Genomic DNA, 12,608 nt, shown 5'->3' with positions numbered 1-12,608 from the left:
ATCTTCTCTAACTCTATTTTTCAGGTGTTACCCCAAGTTTAGAAGTTGGGGGAACAGGCTTATTTTGGATACTAATGGTATAGACCAGTGGTCGGCAAACTCATTAGTCAACGGAGCCAAATATCAACAGTACAACAACTGAAATTTCTTTTGAGAGCCAAATTTTTTAAACTTAAACTATATAGGTAGGTACATTGTTATAAACTTAATTAGGGTACTCCTAAGCTAGCCTTTGCTAAAAACTCAAGGGGCCAAAGAGCCACATGTGGCTCGCGAGCCGCAGTTTGCCGACCACTGGTATAGACTCCCACAAAATTTACTGGCTTGACTGTTTCAATGTAGAGCATTCAATGTTTGGTATCTTAAGCAGAATGTCACTTTCTAAGGTAATAAAACTGACTTAATTTCTAGGAATACCTTTAAAAGTTTATATTTTTTCCTAGTTATAAAAGTAATACATGTTCAATGCAAAGAACTAAGGAAACACGGAAAACCACCTATAAACCCTAATAAACACTACTACCACCAATGGGTTAAGTGTCTGTTCAGTCATTCAGAATAGATATTAGAAATATTATGTCTTAAAGTAAGTCTGTAATATCTATTTTGTCTCATTTTTGTGTCTTAAAAGCCCTTATCAGGGAGAAACGGGATGGGTGTGACTTTAAAGGGTTAGCATAAGAGATTTTCACGGTGATGCTGTATTTTGATGTGTGTTTTTTTAATTAAAATAATATGCTCAACAGACATTTCTAACCCCTCTTCCCATCCCTGCCACTGAGCATCATGTTTTAGGCAACATCAAATACCTTAATGGTCGCTTCAAATTAGTACTGATATTCACAGTCTATGCCAAAATGCCACATATCGTTTAATACTTAAAGAATAGACATAAATGGATACAAACTGAGGTGGCTCCCTGCGCCTCATGATTCTGACCTTTGCTCTCTGTGCCCTCCCTGAAGGGTTCTTCTGACACAAGACAAATGACCTGGCCAGGCCAACCACAGAACCTCATCCCTGGCTTCTTGAGTCACAGAGCTAGAAGCCTATGCATCTAGGACTGCCAACACTGCCCAGCACACAGAGAAAGCCCAACAGTATATAGGGTGTCCCAAAAAATGTATACACACTTTTCTTTAGGTTTCTGTTATTACAGGCAGTACTGCTATGAACATTCCTGAACACTCTCTGCAGTCCAAGAGGGGGACAAGCAGAGGCATACAGATCAAGAGGCAGAGGGTCCTGTGGTGACCAAGTCCTGCACTCTTCCTTGGCTTTTGTGAATACCCAGGAGCCCTTCCTTCAATCCCCTTTTCTGCTTATGAGAGTTTCCATTGGATTCCTGACATAGCCAGAACATCTGGGTGGCGGGGGTGGGGAAGTGGAACTTACTAGTATAGGTAAAACCAAGCAGGTCCTGGCTCATCCTCTTAGTGCCCCAAATCACAAAAACATATCAATCCTAAGTATGCAAAAACTCATCATAGAAACAAAGGATCACAACACAACACAGCACCACACAGATCCACCAGTTGGCTGAAGAATAAAGAACATAACCTTTAGTTCCCTCTCCAATCCCATCTCTTCCCCAGCTCCTCACTGCCAACCTTTATTCAGAACTTAACACTCTACTTTTTCCTGATAGTTTTACCTCACAGTCTCTCTTAACAATGCCTTGTTTACATTTATTTCTGAACTGCTTATAAATAGAAAAAACCTGAGACTTGCTTTTTTTCTAACACTGTGTTCCCAAGATCCATCCATGTGCTGCACATAGTTGTAGTTACTTCATTTTCATTGGCTTAGCATACCCCCGTTTATCCATTCTACTTCTAATGGACATTTGCTTCTTTTTAGGTTTCTGTTATTACAAGCAGTACTGCTATGAACATTCATGAACGTATTTCCTGGCACAACATGCAAATATATTTATTTAGGGCAGGGGCCAGCAAATTTCTTCTGCAAAAGGTCAAATAGTAAATATTTTAGACTCTGTGGGACATCTCTGTCGCAATCATTCTAATCTGGTACCACAAAAGCAGCATAAATGATATGTAAACAAGTAAATGTGACAGTATTTCAATAAAACTTTATTTAGGAACACTGAAATGTGAATGTCATATAATTTTCACATCACAAATTACAAAATATTATTTTAATTTTTAACCATTTAAAAATAGTTAAAAAAAACCTTTAACTATGAGCCCTGATCTAGAGTATATCCTTAACCTTTTGCACTCGGATGTCGAGTGTGACTCGACACGGTTAGCATTAGAATAAAGGAATTGAGAAAAAAGCAAGCGAGTGCAAAGGGTTAAGGGTATTAGGTCACAGGTTTATGCATATCCTACCTAATAAAAGAGTAATATGCAAATTAACCATCACTCCGCTACACCCACCAGCCACGCCCACCAGCCACACCCACCAGGAAACCATCCGCCGGAGGCTTTTCTGGCCTTGGACACCAGCAGGGAGCCTGCAATGGGTCGCAGGCAACTGGGGGTTGGCTCCTGCGATCCGTCGCAGGGAGGCTGGGGTCCGGCCGAGCCCAAGGCCAAGAAAGCCTCTGGCGGAGGCTTTTCCGGCCTTGGGCACCAGCAGGGAGCCTGCGATGGATCGTAGGGAACTGGGGGTCGGCTCCTGCGAGGGGGTCTGCTCCTGTGGTGGGTTGCAGGGAGCTGGGGTCCCCTGCCCAATGGGCAGTGTCTGCGATCACCGGGAGCTGGAGGTCCCCTTCCCAGGCCTAAAGCTTTGGCCAGAGGCTTTAGGCCTGCGCAGGGCACAGCCAGTGATTGGTGTGAACTATAGAGGAAACACTTTTTCTGACTGCACATTGGCTAAGCTTCCTGTATGCCACTGGTAATATTCTTAGTAACTTGGGTAATAAGAATCCAAAAAGGTGATCTAGGGTTTTTCCACCACACTTCTGGAGAAAAAAATGAAGGTCCACTGCTGGAGGGCTAAGAAATGTCATATCCTGCCCTAGCTGTTTTGACTCAGTGGATAGAGCCTCAGCCTGCCCACAGCAGGGTCTGGGTTGATTCTGATCAAGGGCATGTACCTAGGTTGCAGGCTCCTCCCTGGCCGGGGCCCAGATCAGGGCTCATGCAGGAGGCAACCAATCAAAGTGTTCCTCTCACTTTGATGTTTCTCTCTGTCTTTCCCTTTCTCTTCCACATTCTCTAAAAGTCAATGGAAACATATACTCAGGTGAGGATTAAAAAAAAAAAGAAAAGAAAAGAAATGCATATCCTATGAAAGACACATCTTGAAAATGCCTAAAGAAAGTTGTCATTTTTTCTTGGTGAAGGGACTGGAGTCGTGTTGATGAAAACACCTTGGTGGCTGTGGTGACTAGCAGTGGCTGCAGCAGCAGGGTGATGGGGCTGGTGCCTTCCCCTAACCAGCCCGGTTGCCTCCCACAAAGGGAGGCCAGACTGCGGCTTAGGCCCGCTTCCCATGGGGATTGGGCCTAAGCCATCAGAAGGACATCCCCTGAGGGCTCCCAGTATGTGAGAGGGGGCAGGTTGGGCTGAGGGACGCCCCCCCACCCCCCAGTGCATGAATTTTGTGCACTGGGCCCCTAGTTTTAAATATGACTAAATACGATCAATTTGTTTTCCCAGATGGTTGAAGCAAAATGAGAGCTCTGGATGTATTATATCCTTGTCAACACTCATTGATGTCAAATTTTTTATTTTTTTACAGTCTGATGGGTGTGAAGTTGGTATCTTAACGTACTTTTAATTTGCATTTCCCCACCATCTCTGACCTTACTGGCCATCCCATTTCCGCTGCCTACTGAAGTCTATTTAGTTTTTCTTCTTATTAATTTGTTAAAATATGCTTTTATTGGTTTCAGAGAGAGGAAGGGAGAGGGAGAGAGATAGAAATATCAATGATGAGAGAAGAATCATCCATCGGCTGCCTCCTGCACACCCCCCACTGCGGATCAAGCCCACTACCTGGGCATATGCCCTGACCGGGAATTGAACTGTTGACCTCCTGGTTCATAGGTCGACGCTCAACCACTGAGCCACACTGGTCAGGCTATAGTTTATCTTCTTAATAAGAGCTGTCTTTTATGGTTCACATTTTCTAAGTCTAAAATTCCTCTCTATGTAGAGACTATTTTAAAGTTTTACGCTTTAGGTTTCAGTAGAGATTGAATGTCATTTTCTTCCATGTGGATAACCAACTGTCGAGTACTGTTTATGGAAAGTTCATCCTTTCCCTAATGGTGTGCAATGCCAACTTTGTTACAAACCTGGTTTCTAGGGTTCTATTTTCTGTTCCATTGGTCTGTCTATCCCTACACCACATTGATGTCTTAATTATAATAGCTTTAAAATAATTCTTGATATGTGGTAAAGCAAGCCTTGTCACCTTTCACTACTTCTTGAGGAATGCCTTGGCTACTCTTGACTCATTGGTCTTCCTTAGCTTTGCTGACCACTCAATTACTTAAAATTCCATCCATTGCAAAAGAAACCTAGTAGTTAAAACTGTTTACATAACTATGGTGGAACAATTCTACTGCTCTGAGAAAGTACATTTAAAAAATCATAAAGACTATAAAAAAGAAGTTGGTATTGAAGGAGGAATTAAACTCAAGTCTAATAGTTAAGTTCCAAGAATTTTACAAAATGACATGATTTTCAAAATAACTTTTATGTCTACTATATTTTGTTTCTTTAAAAAAAAAAGTTTCAGTCTTTTAGAGTCACAACTCATTACATGCTCTTTGAATATTTATTGAATCTTGGCCAACTATGTTCTTCATACCGTGTCGGGTACTGTGTATGGTACAAGCATAAAGGCAATGATCCACACCACAGAAGCACTTATCACACTGCTAATCACCAGTCTAAGAGACATGCCATTCACATTATAAGAGAAACATCAATTCAGCAAACTTGGCAGGGAAAAGACATCCAGATAGGGAAGTTTCTAAACAGGTTTTCTCAGAAGGCAATATAAGACACTAAACCTTCTGCAACAAGATTTTCTTAAAGTAAATTTTTCTGTAATTGTTTTCTGTCTTTCCTCTACCTAAAACCTTTTATGGCTTCCCCGTTCTTCTATTTTGTTCTAAAGAACACTGTTATTGCAGGACTCAAACCTGAGAGTCCTTGCTAAAGAAAGTCTATGGTCAAATAAATTAGGGGAATGCCATGTGCTCTCCTTGCCCTGGGAGATTCATACTATATATTATGGCACCGAAGGTTCTGTGAATTTCTGCAATAAGGAAACCTACTTAACTTTATTAACTCAGAACTTCTCATTTTCAAGCATGGAACTTTCCCCATATCCTTTGTTTTTCTTTTTTGCATAATATAAAGCAGGTTCAAATAGCAATAAATAAAGTAGTAGAGATTGGTTTCAAATGCTGGTATCAGGCAATTTTTAAACTATGGGTTACTTTCTTTTTGCAAAACTGCTATATCTGTATATCTGCAAATTCTGTAAAAAAGAGACCCCATTCTGTTTAAAAGTCCCTCACAAAATAGGCCTTCATAAAGTAAAAATTAATTCTGTCTAATATCTTGATTTAACCATTTTAACTTCATTATTTCTGTTTTGTTCCTTAACATAATACATATCTGGATATAATATAAATAGTTGTGGACAAAAATGGGAAATCCAAAAGTCACCATTATATAAATCCCTAAAAGAAAATATTCTACAAACTTCTCAGAAAAGTGAAATTTGTCAAATATTTCTACTATCAATTCTTTTTTTTAAATTTAGAATATCATATTCTAAATACTATATCAGCGCAAATACTACATTCAGCAAATGCAGCCTTATCTCAGGTAGGATGCTGTGAGGAAGGAGTTAACACGGCAGGTCTGTTTTACTCAGTCCTTGCTAATCCTGGGGGAATGCCTGGAGCATAGCAATGACTCTTGGCCAGACTGAGAACTGAACTCCTGAAAAGTTCAGCCACTGATTAAGGATGTTAGAAGCAGTGGGTCAGGATGTACCAGGATGTTAGCAATGTTTAAAGTAGTCATCAAGATTTATGATGTGTGCCTGGTATCTCTTCTAGGTTCTGAGTTTCAGTTACCAGGCTGGCCAGATGGCAGAAATGTGCCTGTGTGACCAACTTCCTGGAAGAACTCTGGATTGTAATACTCATGTGCTTCCCTAGCCAGAGAGACATCTTGTACATGTCTTGATCGTTCACAGCTACAGAGGAAATTGTGTCCGTGTAATTCTCTTAGCAGAAAGACTTGGAAGTCTGTGCCAGATCTCTCAAGCATTCACCCATACATCTTTTTCCTGCTGTTCCTGCACTGTATCCTTTGCTGTATTAAATCTGAACCTGAGTACATGATGTTGAGTCGTGTGAGTCCTTCCAGCAAATCATGGGATCCACAAAACAAACACCACCAAAGAATTTGACTGGCCATGACCTACTTCTCTCATTTTTCAGAAGCTAAATGATCATAATTACAATCTCCTTAAATGAATGAATCAGTGTACAGGATAAAAGTTAACAGAGTAGGCCTGAGACTGCTATCCTCAGAAAGACTTGGTTGTAAGGTTGGTCCTTGGCTGGTGTCTGAGAACTTGAATGATTAACAGTTCCCTACACCAATATAAAACTTACCTTAAAGGACAAGTGTGCCCCACTGTGCCTAAACTATTTGTACAAACAGAATGGTTTATGCAAAACACCTGTTTTCCCTCTGGGAGCCTAAAGTTTTGGTACATGCTAGGCAGAGGGTGCCTCCATCACGAGCCCCAATAAAACACTGACAAAGAGTCTAACAAGTTTCCCTAGTTGACAGCACTTCAGGCTGTCACAGCTCATTGCTGGAGGAATGAAGCACATCCTGAGCTACGCCACAGAACAGAGAGGGCTCTTGGAAGCCTGTGCCTGGTTCCTCCAGACGTCACCCCTCAAACCCCCGCACTCTTTCCCTTGTTAACATTGCTTTGTATCTTCTCACTGTAATAAATCTTAGCCATTATTATGACTACTAGAGTCCCGGTGCACAAAATTCGTGCATGGGGGGGTGTCCCCTCAGGCTGACCTGCACCCTCTCCAATCCAGGACCCCTCAGGGGATGTCCAACTGCCAGTTTAAAAATTTTACACCGTATAAATAAATGTTTGTTTGTTTGTTTGTTTATCCCCTGTGGGATCGGGCCTAAACTGGCAGTTGGACATCTCTCTTGCAATCCGGGACCTCTGGCTCCTAACTGCTCACCTGCCTGCCTGCCCTAACCACTCTGCATGCCTGATCCCCCTAACTGCTCTCCCCTGCTGGCCTGATCCTCCTAACTGCTCTCCCCTGCCAGCCAAGTCACCCCTAACTGCCCTCCCCTGATGGCCTGGTCGACCCTGTCTCTGCCTTGGCCCCTGCCATCGTGGTTTTGTCCAGAAGGATGTCTGGAAGACGTCTGGTCTAATTAGTATATTACCCTTTTATTAGTAGAGATAAACTGGCAGTTGGACATCCCTCTCACAATCTGGGACCTCTGGCTCCTAACTGCTCACCTGCCTGCCTGCCTGATCCCCTTAACTGCCCTCCCCTGCCAGCCAAGTCATCCCTAACTGCCCTCCCCTGCCGGCCTGGTCGCCCTTAACTGCCTCTGCCTTGGCCCACGCCACAGTGGTTTTGTCCGGAATGACATCCGGATGGTTGTCCAGAAGACATCTTGTCTAATTAGCATATTACCCTTTTATTAGTATAGATATGCTGAATCCTGAGAGTCCCCTAGCCAATCACTGAACGTGAAGGTGATCTTGGGAACCCCCAACATAATCAGCATATTAAAACTTGGTTTCAATTCCAACACGTATTATGATGATCCTATAAATATGGGACTCTTTATTCTTCTAAATGAAAAAAATCATAACCAACTTATAGTCACATTACACAAAATTAAATGAAGTAATGCACAACCCACTCAGATACTATAGTACACAGTCAATAAATGGGAAATAGTATTTTAGAGCACTTTCTTAGATAAAACAAAAATTGGGAACCTTTTATATTTGTACTGATGCAATGAGAATTCAAACGGCCACTTGGATTACTGAAAAGACCAACTTTAACCCTCTATCTTCAACACTGGCTCTATGAGTGATTACCAGTCCACATGGCAGAATTACTGGTTAAGATCAAGCAGGTTAAACCCTATATAATCAGTATCTTTTCATTTCTAAACCTGGTCTTCATTTAGTCTTCAAATTAACCTCCCTACTGAGAAGTGAATGCACTAATTAGTACTGAGCTATGCTTGGTGGTTAAACTTCTCAAATTACTAAAATGGAATTTTAGTATAAGCCATTTTCTTGTGCGTGTATGCAGCATAAAGTACAATCAACAAAAGTTTGAAACCTTTGGAGCTGTAAGAACAAACCCTAATGTAAAAAGAAGTGGAATCCTGAAGTCATTCACTCCCAGCTATCAACTTACCCCAAAGTGGTTTTTCAAATGAATTCATATCCCAAATCCACATGTCCCACATCTCCTGTTGAAAAATAAATTTCCTATAATCAGTTTATTAAAGAATAACTCTACCCTCCCCCCTTACCTCAGCCACCCTATTCCACTGGACTATACCAGCCGCACCTCCCAATGCTGAGCATGATGCCTGGCACACAATGCATTCAGTTAATGTCAGTCCATGAATGAGTGAGTCAATGGATAAAGTATTATTACTGGAACCAACACCAAGCTCAGTGGAAATACTTGCCTCCTCTTACAAATCTACGAGGATATTAATTTTCCAGATGGGCAAGCCAAAGACACATAACAGCACGTGTGGCAGATATTATGCCTTATCCCACCCTCAGACCCTATGTTTTTCAAGGCATGAGACCCCCAACTGAATTCAAATGATCCTTCTTCTTGCCAGTGCAAATGACCAAATTTCAACCCATGGCACCTGAGAGGAAGTATGTTGGGAAGCTTTCAGAAACAGTCATGTTCCCTCATCGAGATGCTGGAGGAAAACCTATCCTTTTCTGCCTTTGGGAATTGTTTGCATAGGATACACAGTCATCTGAGGTCATGAGGGAAACAACACGCTGAGGATGGTAAAGTGAAACATGGAAAGCACATGGGCACCTGATAACATGGAGTCACTGAGCAGACAAACCCTGAAATCTCTATGTCTGGACCTCTTGTTAGGTCAGTTGATAAAGCCTGCATTGTTTAACCATAGTCAAAAACATCCTAAGACACCACTCTGTAACCTACAATTACTTATTTAGACAGACATCTATTCTGTGAAGGAAAAAATGAGATGTGAATCAGTGGAGAATCCAAATTAAGGAGTCTACTTTTACAGGAGATTACTTAGAGGTAGAATTTCAATGAAAATTTAATAGCTACAAACTAGAACTTGGTATATAACATGTCCATCTTAGACACAGCATTAATCTATCACAATCACATATCCCTAATTTATTCAAACTTTAATAAATATCAAGCATGTGTAAGCACTATGCCAAGTAAAATCTGATGTAGATAAATGTGAAAAAAAACCTCAGTCCTGCCCTGGCTGGTGCGGCTCAGTTGGCTGCATGTCATCCCAGGTACCAAGATGTCATTGGTTCAATTCCGATCAGGGCACATGCCAGGGTTGCGGGCTTGATCCCTGGTAGGGAGCATGCATGAGGCAGCCAATCAATGTTTCTCCTTTTCTCTCTCTCCCTTCTCTCTCTCAAATCAATTTTAAAAACATATTAAAAAAAAAAAAAAGACTCAGTCCCTGTCCTCAACAAGCTTGCCGTTTAGGGGGAGGGATAACAAGGCAAGTTTGTGTGGCACTTCACCATTTACAAAACACTTTCGTATCTTTGCGACAGGTGCCAAGTGATAGAGGCTACTAGTATAGTGCACAAAGGAGTGAAAGTGGTAGGGAGAATGAATGAGGAACTGATTTGAGTTATGAAAAGACAAAAGGATATTTCAAGTGGACAAAACAATGTGAGCTAAAATAAATAGGGAGGCAGGAAAATGCATGGAGTGTGCCGAAACCGGTTTGGCTCAATGGATAGAGCGTCCATCTGCGGATTGAAAGGTCCCAGGTTCGATTCCGGTCAAGGGCATGTACTTTGGTTGCAGGCACATCCCCAGTAGGGGGTGTGCAGGAGGCAGCTGGTCAATGTTTCTAGCTCTCTGTCCCTCTCCCTTCCTCTCTGTAAAAAATCAATAAAATATATTTTTAAAAAATGCATGGAGTGTCCAGGCGACCATAAACAGACAAACTGGGAGATATGGTTGAGGAGCAATGGTCAGGGGGAGTTTACCCATGTTTGTACTTTTATCCCTTGAATATGTTGAAATAATTACAACAGAATACTGTGGCTTCAGTATTCAGTTCAACCACCATCTCAGACACTAGAAAATATATTGCCACTATCAACAATTGAAACCCCCAGGGATCCTGGGGAGCAGTTTCTGGCAAGTAAAGGACCAGGCAGGAACTTCCTCCAGGCCAGGGGCCCACGCTATTTTCTAGCCATTGAGTCTTCAAAATCTCCAAGGTTTTTGTTCTGTATTTTTGCCAAAACACCAACTTTAGCCCTGAGTTCTAATGGAGTTCTCTTCTTCTCAAACTATCTCTCTTCTTTCCTTTACCATCTTCTGAACAAGTAGTCTTTATTTTCTCAACTCCACAACCCAGTGTAGTCTGGCTTCACTTCAACAAAACCGTTTGTTGATCAGTCCCTGTAATGTCCTAATTACCAAGACAAATCTCCTTTTCAGACTCATTCTACTTGATCTCAGCCTCCTTGATTACTTTTGGAATAGGAAGGCTATAAATAAAATATAACCTCTTCTTTTCCTGGCTCCCGGAGTCACTTCTTGTCCTTCAACTTTTCTAACCATGCTTCAGTCTTCTTCACCGGCTCATTCCACTCTGTCCTGACCCTCTACATACCCTCCATGGAAATTTCACCAGTGGTAAAGCTTCACCCGCCATGCGCCAATGGCTCCCATATCTGTATCATCTTCCTGGAACTCTCTGGTTAGACTATAAGCTCCTCCAGAATGAGAATTATGTTTTTCATACTTGAATCCTAAAAATTTTATGGAATGTCTGAAGATAGCAGACACTCATATATAAAACAGCATTATTCTTTCTAGTTTCCTAATGCTTTCCTTTTCATTCTAACAACAAACACTAATTTATACCATAACATATGAATCACTTTATGAATTATCTTGTAAGCTTCATGAGTGCGGAGACTTTATTTTGTTCAATGCTACTACTACAGCACCTGGAATAGTACCTGACAGACACATGGTAGAAGAGTTTAAAAATTATTTGTTAAATGAATAAAAACACCAGAAAACAATGCCATGTAAGAAGGAATAATGGTGATTGAAATTAAAGCATTTTAAGGTTGCTGTGTTTAGGTATATTTAATTTACTTTAGACTTTTTAAGATCAAATATTAAAAATTAAAAGTTAACTAATTAAGCAAAGACAATGTGAACTTAAAAATCAAAGATGAAAAAAGAAGGAATAAAAAGAACAATAAAAAACAAATTTAAAATCAGAAAACCCCACAAATATAGAAAGCACAAAATGAAATGGTAGGATTAAATCTCAAAACATAAGTAATTAAAACTTATTAATATAAATATGTGATACTCATGAAATTAGAGCAAAGGATAGAGGTGGGAGTTAAGTGGAACTACATAGTTGCAACAGACTTAAATTTTATCTGAAATAGTACAACCCAGGGCCCATTCATGATAAATAAAACAAAAACAAAGAATTCCTGGCAAATCAGAAATAGGAATGAACTTTGTTAACCTGATAAAGGATAGGAACCCCAAATCTACAGTAAACAAAATACATACTGGTGACATCTTAGAAGCGTAACCACAGAACCAGTTCAAAATTGTTCTATCCTGTTTCTAACAAGATACTGAGTTGCCTTTCAGAGGCAACAGACCAAAACCTCAAGTCATGCAGCTAAAGCACATGCAGAAGAGAATGTTGACCTCCAGTTGCCCCCGGAACCAAAGTCTAGCCTCTCCCCCACACATAACCCCTGATCCGTCATGGATACAAAGGACCAGGACATGACTGAAACTTGAACACCAGAACCCCTTCAGAAGCGAAGGGTTCCTGGTGCAGGACGATCTAGTGCTGAAGCTCCTTACCATACATATATCTTAGAATAAATGGCCCAGTTCCAAAGCCCTCCGATTAAAAACGGCACAACCGATGCCCTCAAGCTTTGCCTTTAAAAACCATTGATTAAAAGCCATCAGGAAGCTTGGGTTTTAAGTGATAACTTCCTGTCTACTTGCTTGGTGATCTGCAAATAAAACAGCTTTAAATTTCTTCAGTGCAAACTTCAATGTTCAGTGTTTGGATTTGCTGTTCATTGGGTGAGTAGAACCTTGTTCGTTTTGGTAATAGAAGTATTCCCTTTAAAGTTAGAAAAAAGGGAAAAGCTGCCTTCTATCATTTCTTCCTGCCAAGAAGTCCTATGCAGAACAGTAAAACAAGAAAAAGAAACACACTTAAGAACCAGAAAGAAGGGAGGGAAAAAGAAACAGAAAATCCAATAAAATAAAGACAATCAGAACTAATGAGAACTTTTAGCAAGGTTGCTGG

General features: G+C 40.9%; 1 protein-coding gene across 2 annotated transcripts in view; it reads right to left on the bottom strand.

Moving 5' to 3' along the window:
- GALNT1 (polypeptide N-acetylgalactosaminyltransferase 1) overlaps positions 1-12,608 on the bottom strand; it is a 78,007-nt gene that overhangs the window by 42,735 nt on the left and 22,664 nt on the right. The window contains exon 2 of one of the 2 annotated variants that reach the window (XM_079784095.1): positions 8,438-8,492. The exons of the other annotated variant lie outside the window; for it this stretch is intronic. The gene's annotated coding sequence lies outside the window, so the exon portion shown is untranslated. The remainder of the gene's footprint in view (positions 1-8,437; positions 8,493-12,608) is intronic. 2 annotated transcript variants of the gene reach the window in all.

Source organism: Cnephaeus nilssonii (assembly GCF_951640355.1).
Source record: "Cnephaeus nilssonii genome assembly, chromosome: 11".
NCBI lineage: Eukaryota > Metazoa > Chordata > Mammalia > Chiroptera > Vespertilionidae > Cnephaeus > Cnephaeus nilssonii.
This window is presented reverse-complemented; position numbering and strand designations above follow the sequence as displayed.